Source organism: Octodon degus, unplaced genomic scaffold (genome assembly GCF_000260255.1).
Source record: "Octodon degus isolate 3935 unplaced genomic scaffold, OctDeg1.0 scaffold00052, whole genome shotgun sequence".
NCBI lineage: Eukaryota > Metazoa > Chordata > Mammalia > Rodentia > Octodontidae > Octodon > Octodon degus.
The window spans coordinates 13,513,744-13,530,480 of NW_004524628.1; the positions used below are offsets into that span (position 1 = coordinate 13,513,744).

At 38.4% G+C, this 16,737-nt stretch overlaps 1 pseudogene; it reads right to left on the minus strand.

Moving 5' to 3' along the window:
* Nucleotides 1–13,964: 13,964 nt before the first annotated feature.
* Nucleotides 13,965–14,855, minus strand: LOC111817235 (annotated as a pseudogene).
* Nucleotides 14,856–16,737: the final 1,882 nt, after the last annotated feature.

Below are 16,737 nucleotides of genomic sequence, written 5' to 3' on the forward strand. Positions count from 1 at the left end.
AAAAAAAAAAAAAAGAAAAAGAAAAGAAAGAAAGGTCAGAAGCAATTGAAGCTGGAGATCTATCCCACATCTGGAGCTGGAGCAAGTCCAGTCCAGAGAACAAGGAATGCCTGAGGCAGGCCATGTGAGCAAGCTGCTACAGTCTAGAGAATACCAGGTACCCAAGGCAAGCCAAGCAAACAGGGTGCTAGGCGAGAGGTGTTACATGACATCAACCAGTGAATGTACAAATATACATGCTGTGGTCCTTCAGCAGTTCCTTTTCTCCCGTCCACAGAGAGCTCCACCTGACCTCAGCTTTCTGTTCTATGACTCTTGTCTTGATTTCTTCATCCTTCACTGCCTTAACCCTGAGAATTTTGAGAGTTGTGCTGGGTGTGGCAGAGAAATTGATTGTTGAAGATAAAACTTACTTTGGACTTCCTCTACTTTTAAGGTAGAAGGTTTGAGTTGTGTGTGTGATCCAAAACCATACAATATGCCAGGTTAACAGTACATAATTCCTTCATATTTTTAAGACAGAGAGAGGTTATTGCTGTTCATTACACAAGAGTTTAGGCCCACATCCGTTCATAGTGATAAAATCTTTTTAAACAATGAAACCATACAATATATATATAGTCTGGTGTATATATGTAGACAATAGAGTATATATGTGTATAACAGTATATCTATTATATATAATCACAAATCAATTTTACCTTTCTCAAGACTTTTACCTGGAGATATCATGTTAAAGAGCAAGTTAGAATTACAAATCTGTTTCATTCTTAAATTTCTCTATTTTAAAGGAGCAGATGCTGTAAGCACACAGTGATATCCACTGTGGCCTGTCCAGTGTTATATAAAATTTTTTCATTGAATTTATTCTTTCCTTTTCTTCCAAATTCAGATTATTTAGCTACAACTTAAGCTTTTTTTTTTCTTCTTGATACAGGGTCCTACTACACAGCTTGGACTCATAATGATCCTCCTGTCTCAGCCTCCCCAGAACTAGGATTACAGGCATGCACCACCAACATCCAGTTTCAGGATGGGCACAGCACGTGAGATCAAACTTGGGGCCTTGCACTTGCCAAGCAGGTGCTTAGGCTACTGAGCTATCTCCCCAGCCCATACCTTAAACATTTTAATACTGGTAATTTTGAACTTTTAGTTCTTCTTTTTAGGGAGTTTGTACTTAGCACATATTCAAGGCAACTTTAACATAGGGAAGTTAGATAATTATCTCAACTTTGTTTTATTATTTTTGGTACAATATTTTACTAATCTTGCAAACTTCGCCAAGAATATGAACCACTCAGGTAGTCTTATTGAAATAGGATTACTAGAATCTACACTTAGTTTTATTAAGTAAATAACCAACACAAGTATAATTTGATTACTAAAAAGTATAGGAAAAAATAGAAGTTATCCAAAAATGGAGATCAACATAAAAACAATATGAAGAAAGTATATAAATTATCACATAATAAATAGAAAATATTTTTCATTTAATAGGCCAGAAAAATCCCAAACTTGCTTATATCCTTTTGTGACAGAAATGTCTAAACCAAAATGAATATGGGAAAATTCCAAGTCATAGTATCACAATAACTATGAAGACAGTACTATGCAAACCCAAACCAGAATAAATCTAAGGTAGCTGTGTCAATTTTAGATAAATTTGATATAGAGAAAATGCAGTCTTAGAGATAAAAAGTTAAATTATGCTATGTTTGTAATGCTATAGAGGTTGTCTCAGTTACCCTTCTCTTGTTGCTGGGACAAATACCCGACATTCAAAATGAAGGAAGGAAAGGTTTATTTAGCTCACAGTTGCTGGAGGTTTCAGTCCATACTCAGCTGGCTCCAAGGCAGACTATTTTGAGAGTACCATCTGCCCCAAACATCTCCTCCCTGCCCCGGGCAGCCTCAATCGCAGACACCTTAGAGGCCCCACACTGCAGGGTCTGGAGGAGAAGCTGCGGAGTTGGGAGCCACTGCACCCAGGATGACCCGCTCACCTCAGAGAAACCGCAGGCCGGGAAGGGGGGGCAGTCTAATCTGGCCCACCCCTCAAGCCCCGCCCTGGTCCTTCGGCCACATCCACTCCTGACTTATATGAGGCTTTTTTTAAATATTAATTTTATTGAGAAGTAGCAATGAGATAGTTTCAAAACAGGTTAGTAGGACAGTTACAGTAACTAGTACAGGGCCGGGGAGATGGCTCAGTGGAATAAGCACTTCCCTGGCAAGCGCAAGGGCCTGAGTTCAATCCCCGGTTCCACAAAAAAAAAAAAAAAAACTAGTACTTTGCATATTGTTGTCTTTGTAGTAGTTATTCATAGACACAAACTGTAACAGAGGTTCAGATTATCACAAATTATTGTTATCTTGTATACTATAGTATTTTAAGATAATATATCCTTAAGTACAAAAATGAAAAATTATAAAGTGTCTGTTAATGAGGAGAATGGAAGGAAGAGGAGAAATGAGGAATTTTGACAATCCATTCTTAAGTAAATTAAGCATCTGTATATTAATATAATATTTCAAAACTTAATGAATAAGTCTAATTAATTAGACACATAGAGACCTGACAACTGAAGGACATGTAGGTGGGCTGAGGATGTAGGTTAGTGTGAAAGTACTTTCCAAGTCCAGTGACCTGCACCACTGCCAGAGCAGCAAGTGTGCATGTGTGTTCTTGTCACTCACACCGGGAGCATTGGAAAGACATGAACTGGACTGTTGAGGAAGAATTAGCACATAAGAAAATTTTAAAATATTACAAGGCTATAGTGTATTGTATTCTAACTTAAAATTTAAATATCTGGAAATAGAAATGTAAAAATTTGTTATTTTCCAGACTGTTTGTGTTTAAAATTGTAGGAAAGTTGAAGAAAATTAATAGTAAACATTGCTGAAAATATTTTTGTTGCACTCACATTTTCTATTTTTAAAGTATAGAAGTTGATAAGTTTAAAATGTACAATAATGACAAGGGTATCTGGAATTAATCTGCACCGAGCCGGCAGCTGCAGTAACTACAGTTTCAACTTCAACTCCACGATGGTTCCCTCGGCCAAAAACTCATTAGGTCGTTTTCCAGTGCGAAGCATTCAACAAATGGTAACAAGGCAGACCCGCCAGAAACGTACACCTGATTTCCGTGACAAATACGGTAATGCTGTATTAGTTGGTGGAGCCACGTTCTGTATTGCTGAGTGGACCTACACAGCAACACAAATTGGAATAGAAGGGAACCTTTCCCCTGTTGGCAGAGCCACCCCCAAGGAATGGAGAGATCAGGAATCATGCCAGCTGATACAATACAGCTAAATTATTTCTAAATGAAATCATAATTGATGCCAAGTAAAAGTGCTGTGTATCCATTAAAATATAGCCTACTGCAGAAATAAAGTACAATTGAAACCTTCAAAAAAATGTACAATATTGTGTTTTGTAGGTTATAAGAGTTTCCAGTATTTCCAGTGCTTCAGGCTTTTATCAGATGTGCTTGGATTTTCATGATTTTTTTTAGGGCTCTGGTGTTGATCTGAGGTTCCTGGTTTTGGATGTTGGCAGATGTATAACTTTGATATGGCATATGTTCAGGTAACTTAAGTAGAAGTCTTCTGCTGCACCATAATTATTCCATAGATACCATAATTCCCTGCTTATAGACATTTGACTTACAATTATTTTTTTTTAATTTTTATTTATTTGTGTGTGTGTGTGTGTGAGTGTGTGTGTGTGTGGCCAGCTCAGTCCACCAGGGGGTGGCACTGGCTGGCATGTGGTGCTGGGGGATTGAACCGCAATCCCTGTCTGTGCTTTGCTAAGCTTGTTCTAAGTAGGTGCTTTAGACCACTGAGCCATCTCACCAGCCCCAACAATTATTTTTCTATTCATTGGTATTTTCACCTTCATGTGAATATCATTCTTACACAGAAAATTCATTATATAACATATAACATTAAAAATTGCAAATCAGTTGATTTAAATGTTGACCTAAAATTTAGAAAATCTATCCATGGTATTTTGCACTTGTTATTTTCTTTGTAAATTATCAAACTATCTGTACCATGTGTGTCTAGGGCTGGCCAGTGCTTTGTGTTTCTAGTGACATCATAGTTGCTGTGTAAGTTGCCAACAACGTCTACTCTGCCTTTGGCCTTGCTTAGAGTTTCCATCTCAGCCTTCTGTCAGCGTCTCTTGACCAACATCTCTGTCATGGTGAGATGCTCACATCAACAGCTCCCATTTGTTTTTCTTTGCCGTGTAGAAAGTGGATGTAAATCTTTCTGAAATTCAAAGATTGTTCTATACAGTTCTTCGTTTTGAAATTACAATGGTTCACTTGGAATTTCTGCTTTGTTTGTGCATACCGCTCATGTGCTAATCAACTTGTGCTTTGTTAGCAAATGTAACAGTAATTGGAAACTGTTAAATCAGTTGTCAGATATCACATTCGATGAGTTTGGGAGATAGGAGCAATAAGTCTGTTCACAACATCATTTGCTTTATTGCTATATGAATAAGGACCTGATAGCTGAGTTCCAAGATAAATTTCTAAATTGAAAGCATCATAGAATTCACATCTATAAAGGCACAAGTTTTTAGGTCATGTCAAAATAGTGACCCATTGCTTTTCTGTAAGTTTTATACTCCTGTTATTACCATGAGAAATCTGTGCTAACTACAGCAGACTTATGAATATTTTCAGTTCAGCTAATGCAATGTCATAATAAATACATTTTTAAAAAAATACTATGACATTTTATTTATGATGCAAGCATCTGTAGAATTTGGTGTCCTCGGGGGATTTCAGAGCCATTCCCCCATGGATGCTGGCAGACAAGTACATTCATATAAATCACACTCAGGCCAAAGAACAGAATCTGGGCAGCATCCTGGAAACCCACCAGGCCTCTCATCAATATCCCAGAGATACGTTATCGGAATCCCATCAAGTTAACTTCAATCTACCACTCCCAGTTTAACCCACAATGAAAGTAAAGACACTAAAACATATTTATAATTATTGGGGACCAAGAGGCCCTAAGTCCAGCTATGAAGATGGCTTTCCAGAACAAAGAGACTGACTCAAGGCTGACCTGGGTTTTATTCAGTGGAGGAGGAGTAGCTTGAGGAATGACTGAGAATTGTGGGCAGTAAGTGAGTACTGTGAGCTGAGCTAGGTAGGTGGCCTACATTTACCTCTGCCATATGCAGAGAAATAATTTGCATTATGCTATTAAGATTGTATCTAATGTTTTGGTATCTGGGGTTTCAGCTCTGATGTAATCTTTCAAGCCCCACCCAGGAAGTCATAGCCTCTGTCTCAAGACTGGATCCCTGCTGGCAGTGGGGAGCATTGATTCTTCCTCCTGTCTGGACCCTGCTCACATTAGAGAGCAGCAGGTGTAGGTTACCAGGGAAATAAGCAGGCCACCTTCAAAGACTATCACCAGCACCTCAGCTAAACCAGTATACATTGCTTAAGGCCAATTGAAAAGATAAAGAGAAGTCCTAGCTAGCTCTGTACACATCAAAACAAGGAAATAGCGTCAGGCTCAGCCAAAATGAAGACAATCACTCTTCTTGTAAGGAGAGCTGCTCAGGTGGTCCTCCGCAGTTCCCCCTTCTTTGTTTTGAAGAAGCTGGAGCAGTGTCTGTCCACAGTTGCTAAGTCACCTTGTATTTCATATTGTCTCCTTGAGGGCCTGGCCCTGTCTGACTGCCTATAATATTTCTAGCTAATTCTACTGCCTACAACATTCCCCCTTCTGAGGATGTAACCCGAACTGCCGCGAGGGAACCATGGGCGATGACTGCTCTGGTTTCTTCAGGCTGAAAGGTGTTATAGTTGTTGATGGCAGTCAGAGATGCTTTCCAGAGGTTTTATCTATAGACACCAGGCATTGTTATCTTGGGCAGGTGGAATAGTTTTAAATCTGGCCATGTAACATTGGATAACGCCTCTGAGATCATGATATAGTCGGAGGAGTCTGCAAAAGTCATCTTGTGCCAATCTCATTCTGTCCCTCGGAGGAATTCCTGGCTGTTAACTAGGTGGCAAGCCCCACAAATGGGCTGCTTCAGGCCTTTCCAGGAAGGGGGATGATGCACTGTTGGGTTCATTGCTTGGGGTCTCAGGAGAAAGCTTGATGTGTTGTGTAGATGGGTTGGATTCTGGCCATGGAACAGCTCTAAAGGTCATAATGTCTTGATAATCTCTAAATTGGGGGCCAGGGAGATGGCTCAGTAGAATAAGCACTTCCCTGGCAAGTGCAAAGGCCCAAGTTCAATCCCCAGTTCCGGGAAAAAAAAAAAAAATCTCTAAATTGGTCACTCAAGGTCCAGTGGATTGTCTGCACGTGATTTTAGTCATTGTGTTGAGAAGGTTGTGCATTCTGGCCACATTGAGCGCCAATTGTAGGAGTCCCCTCCAGGTTCTTCTCTCGGTCCAAGAAGTCAATATTTGTAATCCCAAAGAGATGTTATTGGAAGCCCATCCAGTTAATTCCAATCGACCACTCTTGGTACAACCCACAGTTAAAGTAAAGACACTAAAACATATTTATAATTATTGGTGAGCCAAGGGACCCTAAGTCCAGCCATGAAGATGGCTTTCCAGAACAAAGAGCAATAAATACATTTAAAAATATGGCTGTTGGTGCATAGAGAACATTTTACTTGCATTTTACTGTTGGGAGTGGCTGAAGCTGGAAATTGGTAAAATGTGTGAGAGCAAAACAAGGCCTCAGGGCCTAAAGCAGTCAAGCTACCTCAGTCCTGAGAAAAGCATCCCGCCTGGTCAGTGTAAGCTATTAGTCACTAGGTAACCTCGTGTCATGTGATACTGTCTTTTCAAAGGTAGAAGTAAGTGTCCCTACTGTTGTTCTTGGGGTCCTTTGCCAATCAGGGAAATGAGCAACCCCCTGACCCAGCTCTTGTCTTATCTGTCTTTTCCTCATTCCTGCTGACATTTCTCCATGGGGTGCACCAAGAGACCAACAAATTACCACATTTCAGTCTTTGCGTATTTCACAGAATCTTGTAGCATTTTATCTGTTAGAGCTTCTAAACTGAATGGCAGTGCTGCTGGCATTCTGTCCGATGTGTCTCACCCCTGCCAAGACCCTCGTTACATTTTTGGACCTAATGCTAACACTGGATCATTCCTTGTGGTTGCATGATTATTTCACAATATTTTGACTAGTCCAACATGTACTCATTTGGCTGTTTTCTTCATCTGAATCAATGAGGTCTGCATTTCCTGTGTCTGTATCAACCAATTTTTGCTCAATTTGATTGTTACAGGAACTTTGGCTCCCACAGCCAATGTCATCACTACCATCATCCACCCAACCTCATTCTCCTGTTATGAAACCATATGTTTTACTGTAATGGATCATCATCATACATGCATGAGTAATCTGATGATTCACTTTTGACCTCTTCCAAAACTTGTAAATCTGGTTTTTCATGTGTCGTTGTACTGAGTTGGGCTACTTCTACAAAGAAAAAGATCAAAAGAAAACTCTTTAAAAACAAATTCTAGAGTGGCATGGGTGTATTACATCCCTCTGTGATGTTCAGGTAAATATATGCCAAACCTGTTAACTGAAGCATTATGTTGGCGAAAATTCTGGTTTGACACTTTTGTCATACCAAGTAAGCAAACACAGGGATTGCTTCCTATATCAAAGGTACTGACACACAGCCAGCTACTATTTTGCTAACGTAAAAATTTATTATAGAAAAGTAAGGAGGCTGGTGAGATGGCTCAGTGGTCTAAAGCACCTACTTAGAACAAGCTTAGCAAAGCACAGGGACCGCGGTTCAATCCCCCAGCACCACATGCCAGCCAGCCCCGCCCCCTGGTGGACTGAGCTGGTCACACACACATACACACACACACACACACACACACACACACACATACAAATAAATTTAAAAAAAGAAAAGTAAGGGATATGTTTGTGGAATCCAGTGTTAGCCTCTTTAAGTTTGAAAGTATAACTAAGTAAAAATGCCCTGAATTTAAACCTCAGTACTGGGCCAGCCAAATAGCTCAGCAGATTAAAGCACCTGCTTAGGCAGATGCAGGGGCTGGGTGTTCGATGCCTGGGCCTGCTGTGCTCGCCCCACCCCAGGGGCATGCTGAGAAGGCATGGTGGTGCACACCTGTAATCCCAGCACTTGGGAGGCTGTAAACAGGAGAATCACTGAGTCCAATCTCCGTAGTGAGACCCTGAACAACCTGTAGACCCTTCCCTAAATACAGAATAATTAATTAATTAAAAAATAACCTCAGTACTGAAAAAAAAACAGAAAATAAAACTAACAAATCCATTGATCTTCTGGGAGGTGTGAATCTGAGTGTGAGGGAAATAATAAACTTGTACTAATAGAAATTTAAATTTTACTAAATATGGGAGAATGTGTAATGTACTGCTCATTAATATGTCAGCATACAACAAAACACTGCCTCTAAAACTCTGACTTTTCTGGCTTTTTTTTTTTCAGTAATCTCCTGAAAAACCACGGTTAATGTTTTGTTTTATTGTATAAGACACCTTGGGGATGACATTACCTGGCATAGTCCTGAGTCTCACTTTTTTCATAGTTATTTTTCTTGTTCTCCTCATGAAGCACCAACAAACTCCTATTATCAAGGACATTAATCCAGCACCCAGTTACATCTTGCTAATCTTCCTCATCTTGTGTTTTCTCTAATCCTTACTCTCTATTGGCCACCTGCATTCTCAGATAATCTACATTTAGAGTTGTGTTTACTGTGGCTATGTCTACTGTCTTTGCCAAAACTATTACTGTGATTCTAGCTTTTTATATCATTGCACATGAGAATGAGGAAGCTGTTAATATCAGGAGCACCTAACTCCATTATTCCTACTGTGCCCTGGCCCAATTTATTGTCTGTAGAAGTGTATGAGAACAAAATCACTCTTTATTGATGTAGATGTACACTCTGAACATCTGGAGAGAGAGAGAGAGAGAGAGAGAGAGAGAGAGAGAGAGAGACAGAGACAGAGACAGAGACAGAGAGACAGAGAGAGAACGAACCAGTTCCAAGTCCTTCTTATCTCAGAATAAGTTCAGGTAGGAGTTACTAGGAGTGGTAAAATCAGGGCACTAAAAGAAGACTGTCCTGTCTAAGAAAAAGAAATAAAAATAGTGGCTGACTTAGAAAATCAGTAGGCAGGGGCTGGAGAGATGGCTCAGTGGTCTAAAGCACCTACTTGGAACAAGCTTGGCAAAGCTCCGGGACCGCGGTTCGATCCCCCAGCACCACATGCCAGCCAGCCCGCCCCCTGGTTGGCTGAGCTGGCCACACACACACACACACAATGTAAAAATAAATAAAAATTAAAAATTAAAAAAAAAGAAAATCAGTAGGCAAACACATCTCCCTAAATGACTTTCTCTAAAAACTGGCTATATTTCCTGTGTTTCTCAGGACTGTTGTTTCCTGTGGTCCTGGGGGTGGAGCCCAGTGCTCCGCAGAGACTAGACACCTTTCTGTCTTCTGCAGAGTTGCTAGTCTGTCCTTCTGGATTTTTTTTTTTTTCTCCGAATGCCTTCAGGGCATGTTTGGCTGGCTTAAGTTGTGGGGATCAAACCACAGCAACCTGAGCCTGCCTGATTTGTTGAAGCAGCCACTTAAAGAACTGAGCTAAGGGGCAGGCCCCCTTCCTTCTGGATTTTTAAGATGTAGTTTTGCCTGAAGAAATTATTCTTTTTAAGTGAAAGAGTGAGTCTCAGAAGAGGGCAAAGAGCAGCACATACTTTCTGTCCATTCTATGTCAAACCCCAAAATAAGATTTTTAAAGGATTGTTAAACATGTAAGTGGATTTATAAATAAGTACCTACTTATACAATAGAGAATAAATCATGGCTTACACTCTTCTGAATACTAACCAGTAACCAAATACAAGAGAGCTAGTAGTGCTCACATGACACACACTTCTAGTGTACAGCTATTCTTCACCCATCTCAGGCAGGCTTGTTATAAACCAAAAACTAAAAACATCAGTAATAAAACAAGAGGAGTTTGTAGAGAACCCTAAAGACAGGACTCTGTATTTCCTTTCTTTTTTAAATGTACACAAGAGCGATTTTTTTTAAAAAGCGATTTTAAAGGCATACAGTAAACCTTATATAATTATGAGCAATTCAGTGACTGTCCCTCCAAACATCACTTTACATTATATTTTATAAACTTGGGGGTCTAATTTAAGACAAAAGACTTCAAAAGGTTGATTGTTCTCTAGATGTAAAGTAGAAAATAAGACAAATGCTCAAACTTGGTTTTGTAATAACTTCAGAAATAAAAGGGAAACAAAAACTTTATCTAAAAATTTACAGATGTTCTTTTCCTTAATGGCTCTTCCAGTTACAAGCCTAGTATTAACAGAAAAGTCACTTAGAGTAAATCATTAAGAGAAATACTGTTGTGGCTTACTTAAGAAACAGAAGAGCAGGGCGGCGACCTAGCGCGGCGGTCTCTGCACCGGCCTCTGGAGCGCGAGGTCGTCGGTTCGCACCCCCATCCCGACTCTTTCTATTTGGGGCTGGGGACATGGCTCAGTGGAATAAGTGCTTACCTGGCAAGCGCAAGGGCCTGAGTTCAATCCCTGGTTCCAAAAAAAAAAAAGAAACAGAAGAGCGAATTGATAACCCCTTCGGGGTTGGATTCTAATTTGTCCATTTATAACTATATACCTGTAACTATAAAAAAGATTATTTTAATTAATAATGGCAGATACATATAAAAGTAACATTACATTTAATATAGTTGTTTTATGTATTTTGGCCTGTTAATCGGCCTGTTCATCTATTTTAACAGTTGGTTAAAATAACCTATAGATTCTTCATTTAAAACTTTTTGAGCTCAGAATTTCTTTTTATTTCTAATTTTTGCACTTACAACGTTATTTTATTTCCAGGGAAAAGAAGTTGTATTTGTTTTCAAACTCAGTTATATTGGTTTTCAAATGTTAAACGATAACCTTCAAGTTTACATAGGACTTACAAAGAAAGACTTTGAGGTTTGATAGCTTTGGGTTGGTATATATATTTCTATGTGTCAGTTTTTGGTTGTTTTAAGACAATATCTACTGTTGTGTGTGTACATTTAACAGTAGACAGCCCTTCTTTGGTTAAATAAAAGTGTATAATTCAGGAATGTTAACTATGCTATACTTTGGTTTTCAGTCATCTAAAATAATGGTTAAGATGAACAAGTATATATAACTCTAACCCTAAATAGGTCTAACCTTAACCTAAATGGTTAAGTTAAATAAGTAATACATGTATTGATGTTCAAGAACTTGTAAATGGTCTAAATATATTGTAATTATTGCTAACATCATATATTAAATTCATTTGTGTTTCCTAAGTCTACAGGCATTTGAGGAAGCAAACCTATTTTTTATTAATTTTATTGAGAAATAAATAGCAATAAGACAGTTTCAAAAATTAATACATTGCATATTGTTGTCTTCATAGTGGTTATTCATAGTGCAAGATTCAGACATGATATCCTGTCCAAACACTATTAGTACAAATCTTTCTTCTCATTGAATTAAGAGAAAGTACCTGCGTATCTATCCGACTTTGTATATACAGATACAAAATGATCCTTCATTTGTGTCCCCTTTTATTGTTTAGTTTTGTCAGAGACAGGTATTCCATTGCCATTTAAATATTGTAGGTGAGTGAATTCAGCAAAATAATCCAATATAGTCCAGTAGTCCTTAATAGTAGTGGGTTATCCGTAGGACTGGCAATGTCAGAAGTTATTGACTTGAGCCTTTTACAGCTCAGCATATTAATATGGCTTTACTTTTTATACCTCATTTTTATACTTTTCTGCTGGATGGTTAAGACCAAGTTAAAGTAAGGCCTATATAACAAGAAATGTAGCTTTTGTATCTGCCAAGGTCAGTCAAATCTGTCATTCTGGTCTTCTAAATATGTATTGCTTGTCATGTCATACCAATTACTGCCATACTGTCTCTCAAGTAAAATGTTTCTTTTTTAAAAAAGGTAATACATCTCTGACAAAACTAAGTGAAAAGTGGGGATATAAATGAAGGGCCATTTTGTATCTGTATATACAAAATAGTTAGGATAGATATACAGCTACTTTCTCTTAATTCAATGAGAAGATTTGTACTAATAGTGTTTGGACAGGATGTCATGTCTGCATCTTGTACTATGAATAACTACTACAAAGACAATAATATGCAATCTATTAATTATTATAACTGTCCTACTATCCTGTTTTGAAACTGTCTCATTACTATTTTTTTCTCAATAAAATTAAAAAAAAATTAAAGGGTAATAAATGAAAACAAAAGATAAAAAAAATCATAGGACTGTCCTGCTACAATGCTGTATATGGTTAGATTTCTAAATTTCTGTGTAAAAATATATAATTGTTTATGCCTATTTTAAAATATTTTTTAATTTTTAATTTTTTCTTCACATTCTCTAGGGATTTAAAGTTTAACATATCAGTACTTGATGGAAAATACCTGTTCTATGTTATGTATTAGATGTTTAATATTCAGACAGATAGTGAGGTTAAGCTCAACTGCTGGTATTATAGGGTAATAATATCATTAAGCTTCTCTTCTGGAGGGTTAACAGCTTAAGTTTGCAAACCAAAAATTAGAGAAAAAGAAGGACTGCAAGGACAGCCAACATTTTGGCCCTAGCCTTTCAAGGTCAGTAAGGACTCAGGACATAGGAGAACCTGTACTGTAACATCATGTAACTCAGTTGTGCCCAAAGTTTTCTGATCAAGGAGATTATGGGGTCCCAGAGGAATGTAATCAATGCTGTAGAGTGTGCCTAAGGAAAGTCACATGGAGAGAAAACATTCTCTCAGGCTTTCACAGAGGGCAAACAGGCCAAGCAATGGTCGTGACTCATCCACATGGCTGACACTGACAAAAGATCTACAAACTGTGTTACAGAATTTCAGAGTAAGTCCTGAGGGGATTTGACTGACCTTGGCAGATACAAAACTTTAAGATGACTTGATACTGATGACCTCCAAAGTAAAGTTGTTCACATACACTAATGGACCTTTTCAGATTGACAGTCATGTGATTTGAATATAACTGCTCTTGTGGCTGAATGTGTCTAAATGATATACAGCCTCGTGTCACTCTAAAAACTAGACAATAGTTAACATTGAAATACTTAAAAAGATATTTTGTTAAATATATAATGGCTACATTAAATGTTTTTATGTAATTTAATATTTCATAATTAGATAAAGATGACTGATTAATTTTTTTTTTGTGGTACCGGGGATTGAACTCAGGACCCTGTGCTTGCCAGGCAAGAACTTCTTCTACTGAGCTATCTCCCCGGCCCTAAAATGTTTTTATACTAAAACAAATATTTGAATTTTTTTTTGTGTGTGTGCAGAGTCTCATTATGCAGCTTGAGCTCATAGGGATCCTCCTGTTTTTAGCCTCCCCAGTGCTGGGATTACAGGCATACACCACCATGCTTGGACTTGGTCACTGGGTCAGCATGTCCCAGGATGGGGCCGGTGCAGCATGTGGTGCCAGGGATCAAACCCTAGCCCCTGTGTTTGCCTAAGTAGGCACTTAGTTTGCTGAGCTATCTTGCCAGCCTTTGAATGTATTTTTTTTGCTTTATTAAAATACTGAGCGTATTTCATATATATATTTGTCTCCCTACCATCTCCATGTCTGACCACCATTACTACTATGTCTTATAACATTCCATACATACTTAAAACCAAGTAAAGCATCTTTAAAAACTAAACAGGCATTTCAGACAACACATTCTTGGCAATGGGACCTGGACAACATTTATCAAACACGGTAGGGCAAGTTCTTACTTTGCATTATAAAAAGGATAGCCAGATAGCAAGTGTTACAGATATGAAAGAAGACAGAAAACTTTAACAGACTACTTGAACTATTTTGTTAAAAGACTTCCTCCACTGCCAGGGATCTTGAACAGCCTCCTGGTCAGTCATCCAGAAGCAATTCTTCACATAATTAGTGAATTTGGCTTCCACTTTGGGAAGAGAACCAACATTTTCTATACTTGCTTGCATTTTTGCTTTAATGTCTTCTACAGAACTAGGTCCTTTGGGTGCTTTAGGAGTCTTCCTGTTTCTTGAAGGATTCCTGCCCTTTTGATCTTGGTGCTGATGGTTTTGAGTCTTTTTGATTCTGGTTTGATTTTTGTGCATTTTTGGCAGGAGTATCTCATATTAATTTCTTCACTGGAGCTTTCTCTTCAGTTTCTTCATCATCAAAATCATCATCATCATCCTCATTGTCTTCATCCTCGTCCTTGTTGTCTCCATCAGCAGCGAGTTTTACTTTTTTTTGTGGAACCTTGCTGCCACCTCCAGGGACAGATCGCTTTCCAGATATACTTAAGAGTTTTACATCTTCTTCCTCTTCTGACTCTGCCTCTTCTTCCACAGCTACTAAATGCTGTGCACTAAACTAATACCACAGGCCCTGACCCACACTTCAACCTTAACACAACAGATGGCATAATTTCAAAGCCCCCAAGGGAAACCATTAGCTATACAAACATTTTCAAACCTGCCAGTGTGACTTTAACTGGACTGCCTTCATAATTCATAGCCTCTGCCTCAACAATGTGCAGCTCATCTTTGCACCAGTCCCTAAACTGACCGTTCTTAATGACAACTGGTGCTCATTCTCATCGTTATCCACCTTAAAGTGGTAATCTCTGTCGGCCTTTAGTTCACAACTGAAGAGACAGTTCTGGGGCCTCAGGCGCTCATGTCCATATCCATCGAATCTTCCATGGAGTGGTGGCGCACACCTAGGTGGGAGAGAACGCGGACGGAAGTGAATGAATACGGCTCCACAGAACAGACACACAGGACGGAATCACGCCAGGGAACTTGAATGTATTGTTTAAAATAAAAATAACCAATGGTTCTAAGAAAACAATGTTATAGTAATTGTTAATCTAAGATTCTGTTTGCTCTTGATTAGGTTTGAAATATTACAATTAGCCCATTTCTTCACAGAGTTTTTTATTATAAAGAAATGTACATAATATGGAGAATTTTATGTATATCCTCCATGTATCATGGAATAGCTTTATTTTAAACCTCAGATTAAAAAAGGCTGATAATTTCTAAGGAAAATTTTGGCAATTTGCGTATATAAGTCCCCTAAAATGGGACATGTGCCTGTAATCGATGGAATTTCTCCAATTTTTAAAATCAGATCTTGCCTCCAAGATTCAAAGACCCAATACAAAAATGAGCATCTGAGATGAAAATACACTTGACAAATGAAGAAATACAAATGGCAAATAAATATATGAAAAAATGTTCAACAGCATTGGTCATTCAAGAGATGCAAATTAAAACAACACTGAGATACCATCTTACTCAGCTATAAAAAAGATAAATTCGAGGCTTTTATAGATAAATGGATACAACTATAGACTGTATTGGTAAGTGAAATAAATCAGATCTGCATGTGCAAACATCGTACTGTCTTGCTAGTGTGAGAACATGGCAGAGTAAATACAATCTGAAAGGTATAACAGACACTGTGAAAGGGAAAGAATTTATTCAGTGAGGAGGAAGGACTGGGATGAAGAAAAGGACAAAAGAAAGAAGGGAAGAAGATATGTTTATGTATATATGTAGTACATTTGAATAATTGTACTTTTGATTTCTACTGGTCTTTTGAAAGTAGTTTAATGCTTCAAATTTTTTTTTATTTTCATTTTTCTTATTTTTCCTTCTTAATTTCTTATAACTTTTTGTGGTTGTTTTGCTGGGTTTTTTTGTTGTTGTTTTTTTGTTTGAGGCTGGCTCAGCCCACCCTAGGGATAGGGCTGGCGTGGCATGTGGTGCCAAGGACTGAACCTCGGTCCCTGTGTGCTTGCCCATGCAGACACTTTAGATCACGGAGGTGTGTCTCCAGCCCATTGCTTTGGTTTTTTAACCAATTTTGCAGGTTTATATCTGGTAACCTAAACAACTAATTTGAAGATAACATCACACAATGCAGCAACAGTTGTTGAATTCCTATTACTTTGTTCAATGAAATTTTGTGTCATTTCTAATGCTTTTTTGTTGTTGTTGTTTTACTATTTTGTATTTAAAAATCAGACCTTGAATGACAGGAACACAAGGAGCTCTGGTTGTCCCTTCTCCACGCTGATGAACTCTTCTGGGTCCAGGCCTCCTCTGTACTCAGCATAGTAGAAGGCATAATCCATCAGGCCATCCTTGCATCCCTGATCGCTGAGAGCAGTTCACAAATTCCTATTTGTTCAGGGAGACCAGTTTTCCAGAGCACATGTTCTTTGAGGGTGTCACTTACACTAAAAGTCCACAAAGCACCATGTAAATCTGGAAATTGTAACAAAAATCTTTCAGCCACAAAATGAATATCAAGACATTTTGTATAACAGCTCATATATATATATATATATGAATATTTTTAAAGATCAGAAAACTGCATGTGGCACCACAGTTTACCACAGCAGCGACACCAATTCTTGACTTTCTAGTGGGAGACTAGAAGTCTAAATCTGACTCCAGCATACCTGACTCTCCCTGGGAGCCACAAGTGCTTTCTCCAGTCCACAGTGTAGGGACTTAGCAAGAAGCTGTTACTGGAACACAATTTTCCTTTTCTGCTTATTGCTTTGGAAGCCAT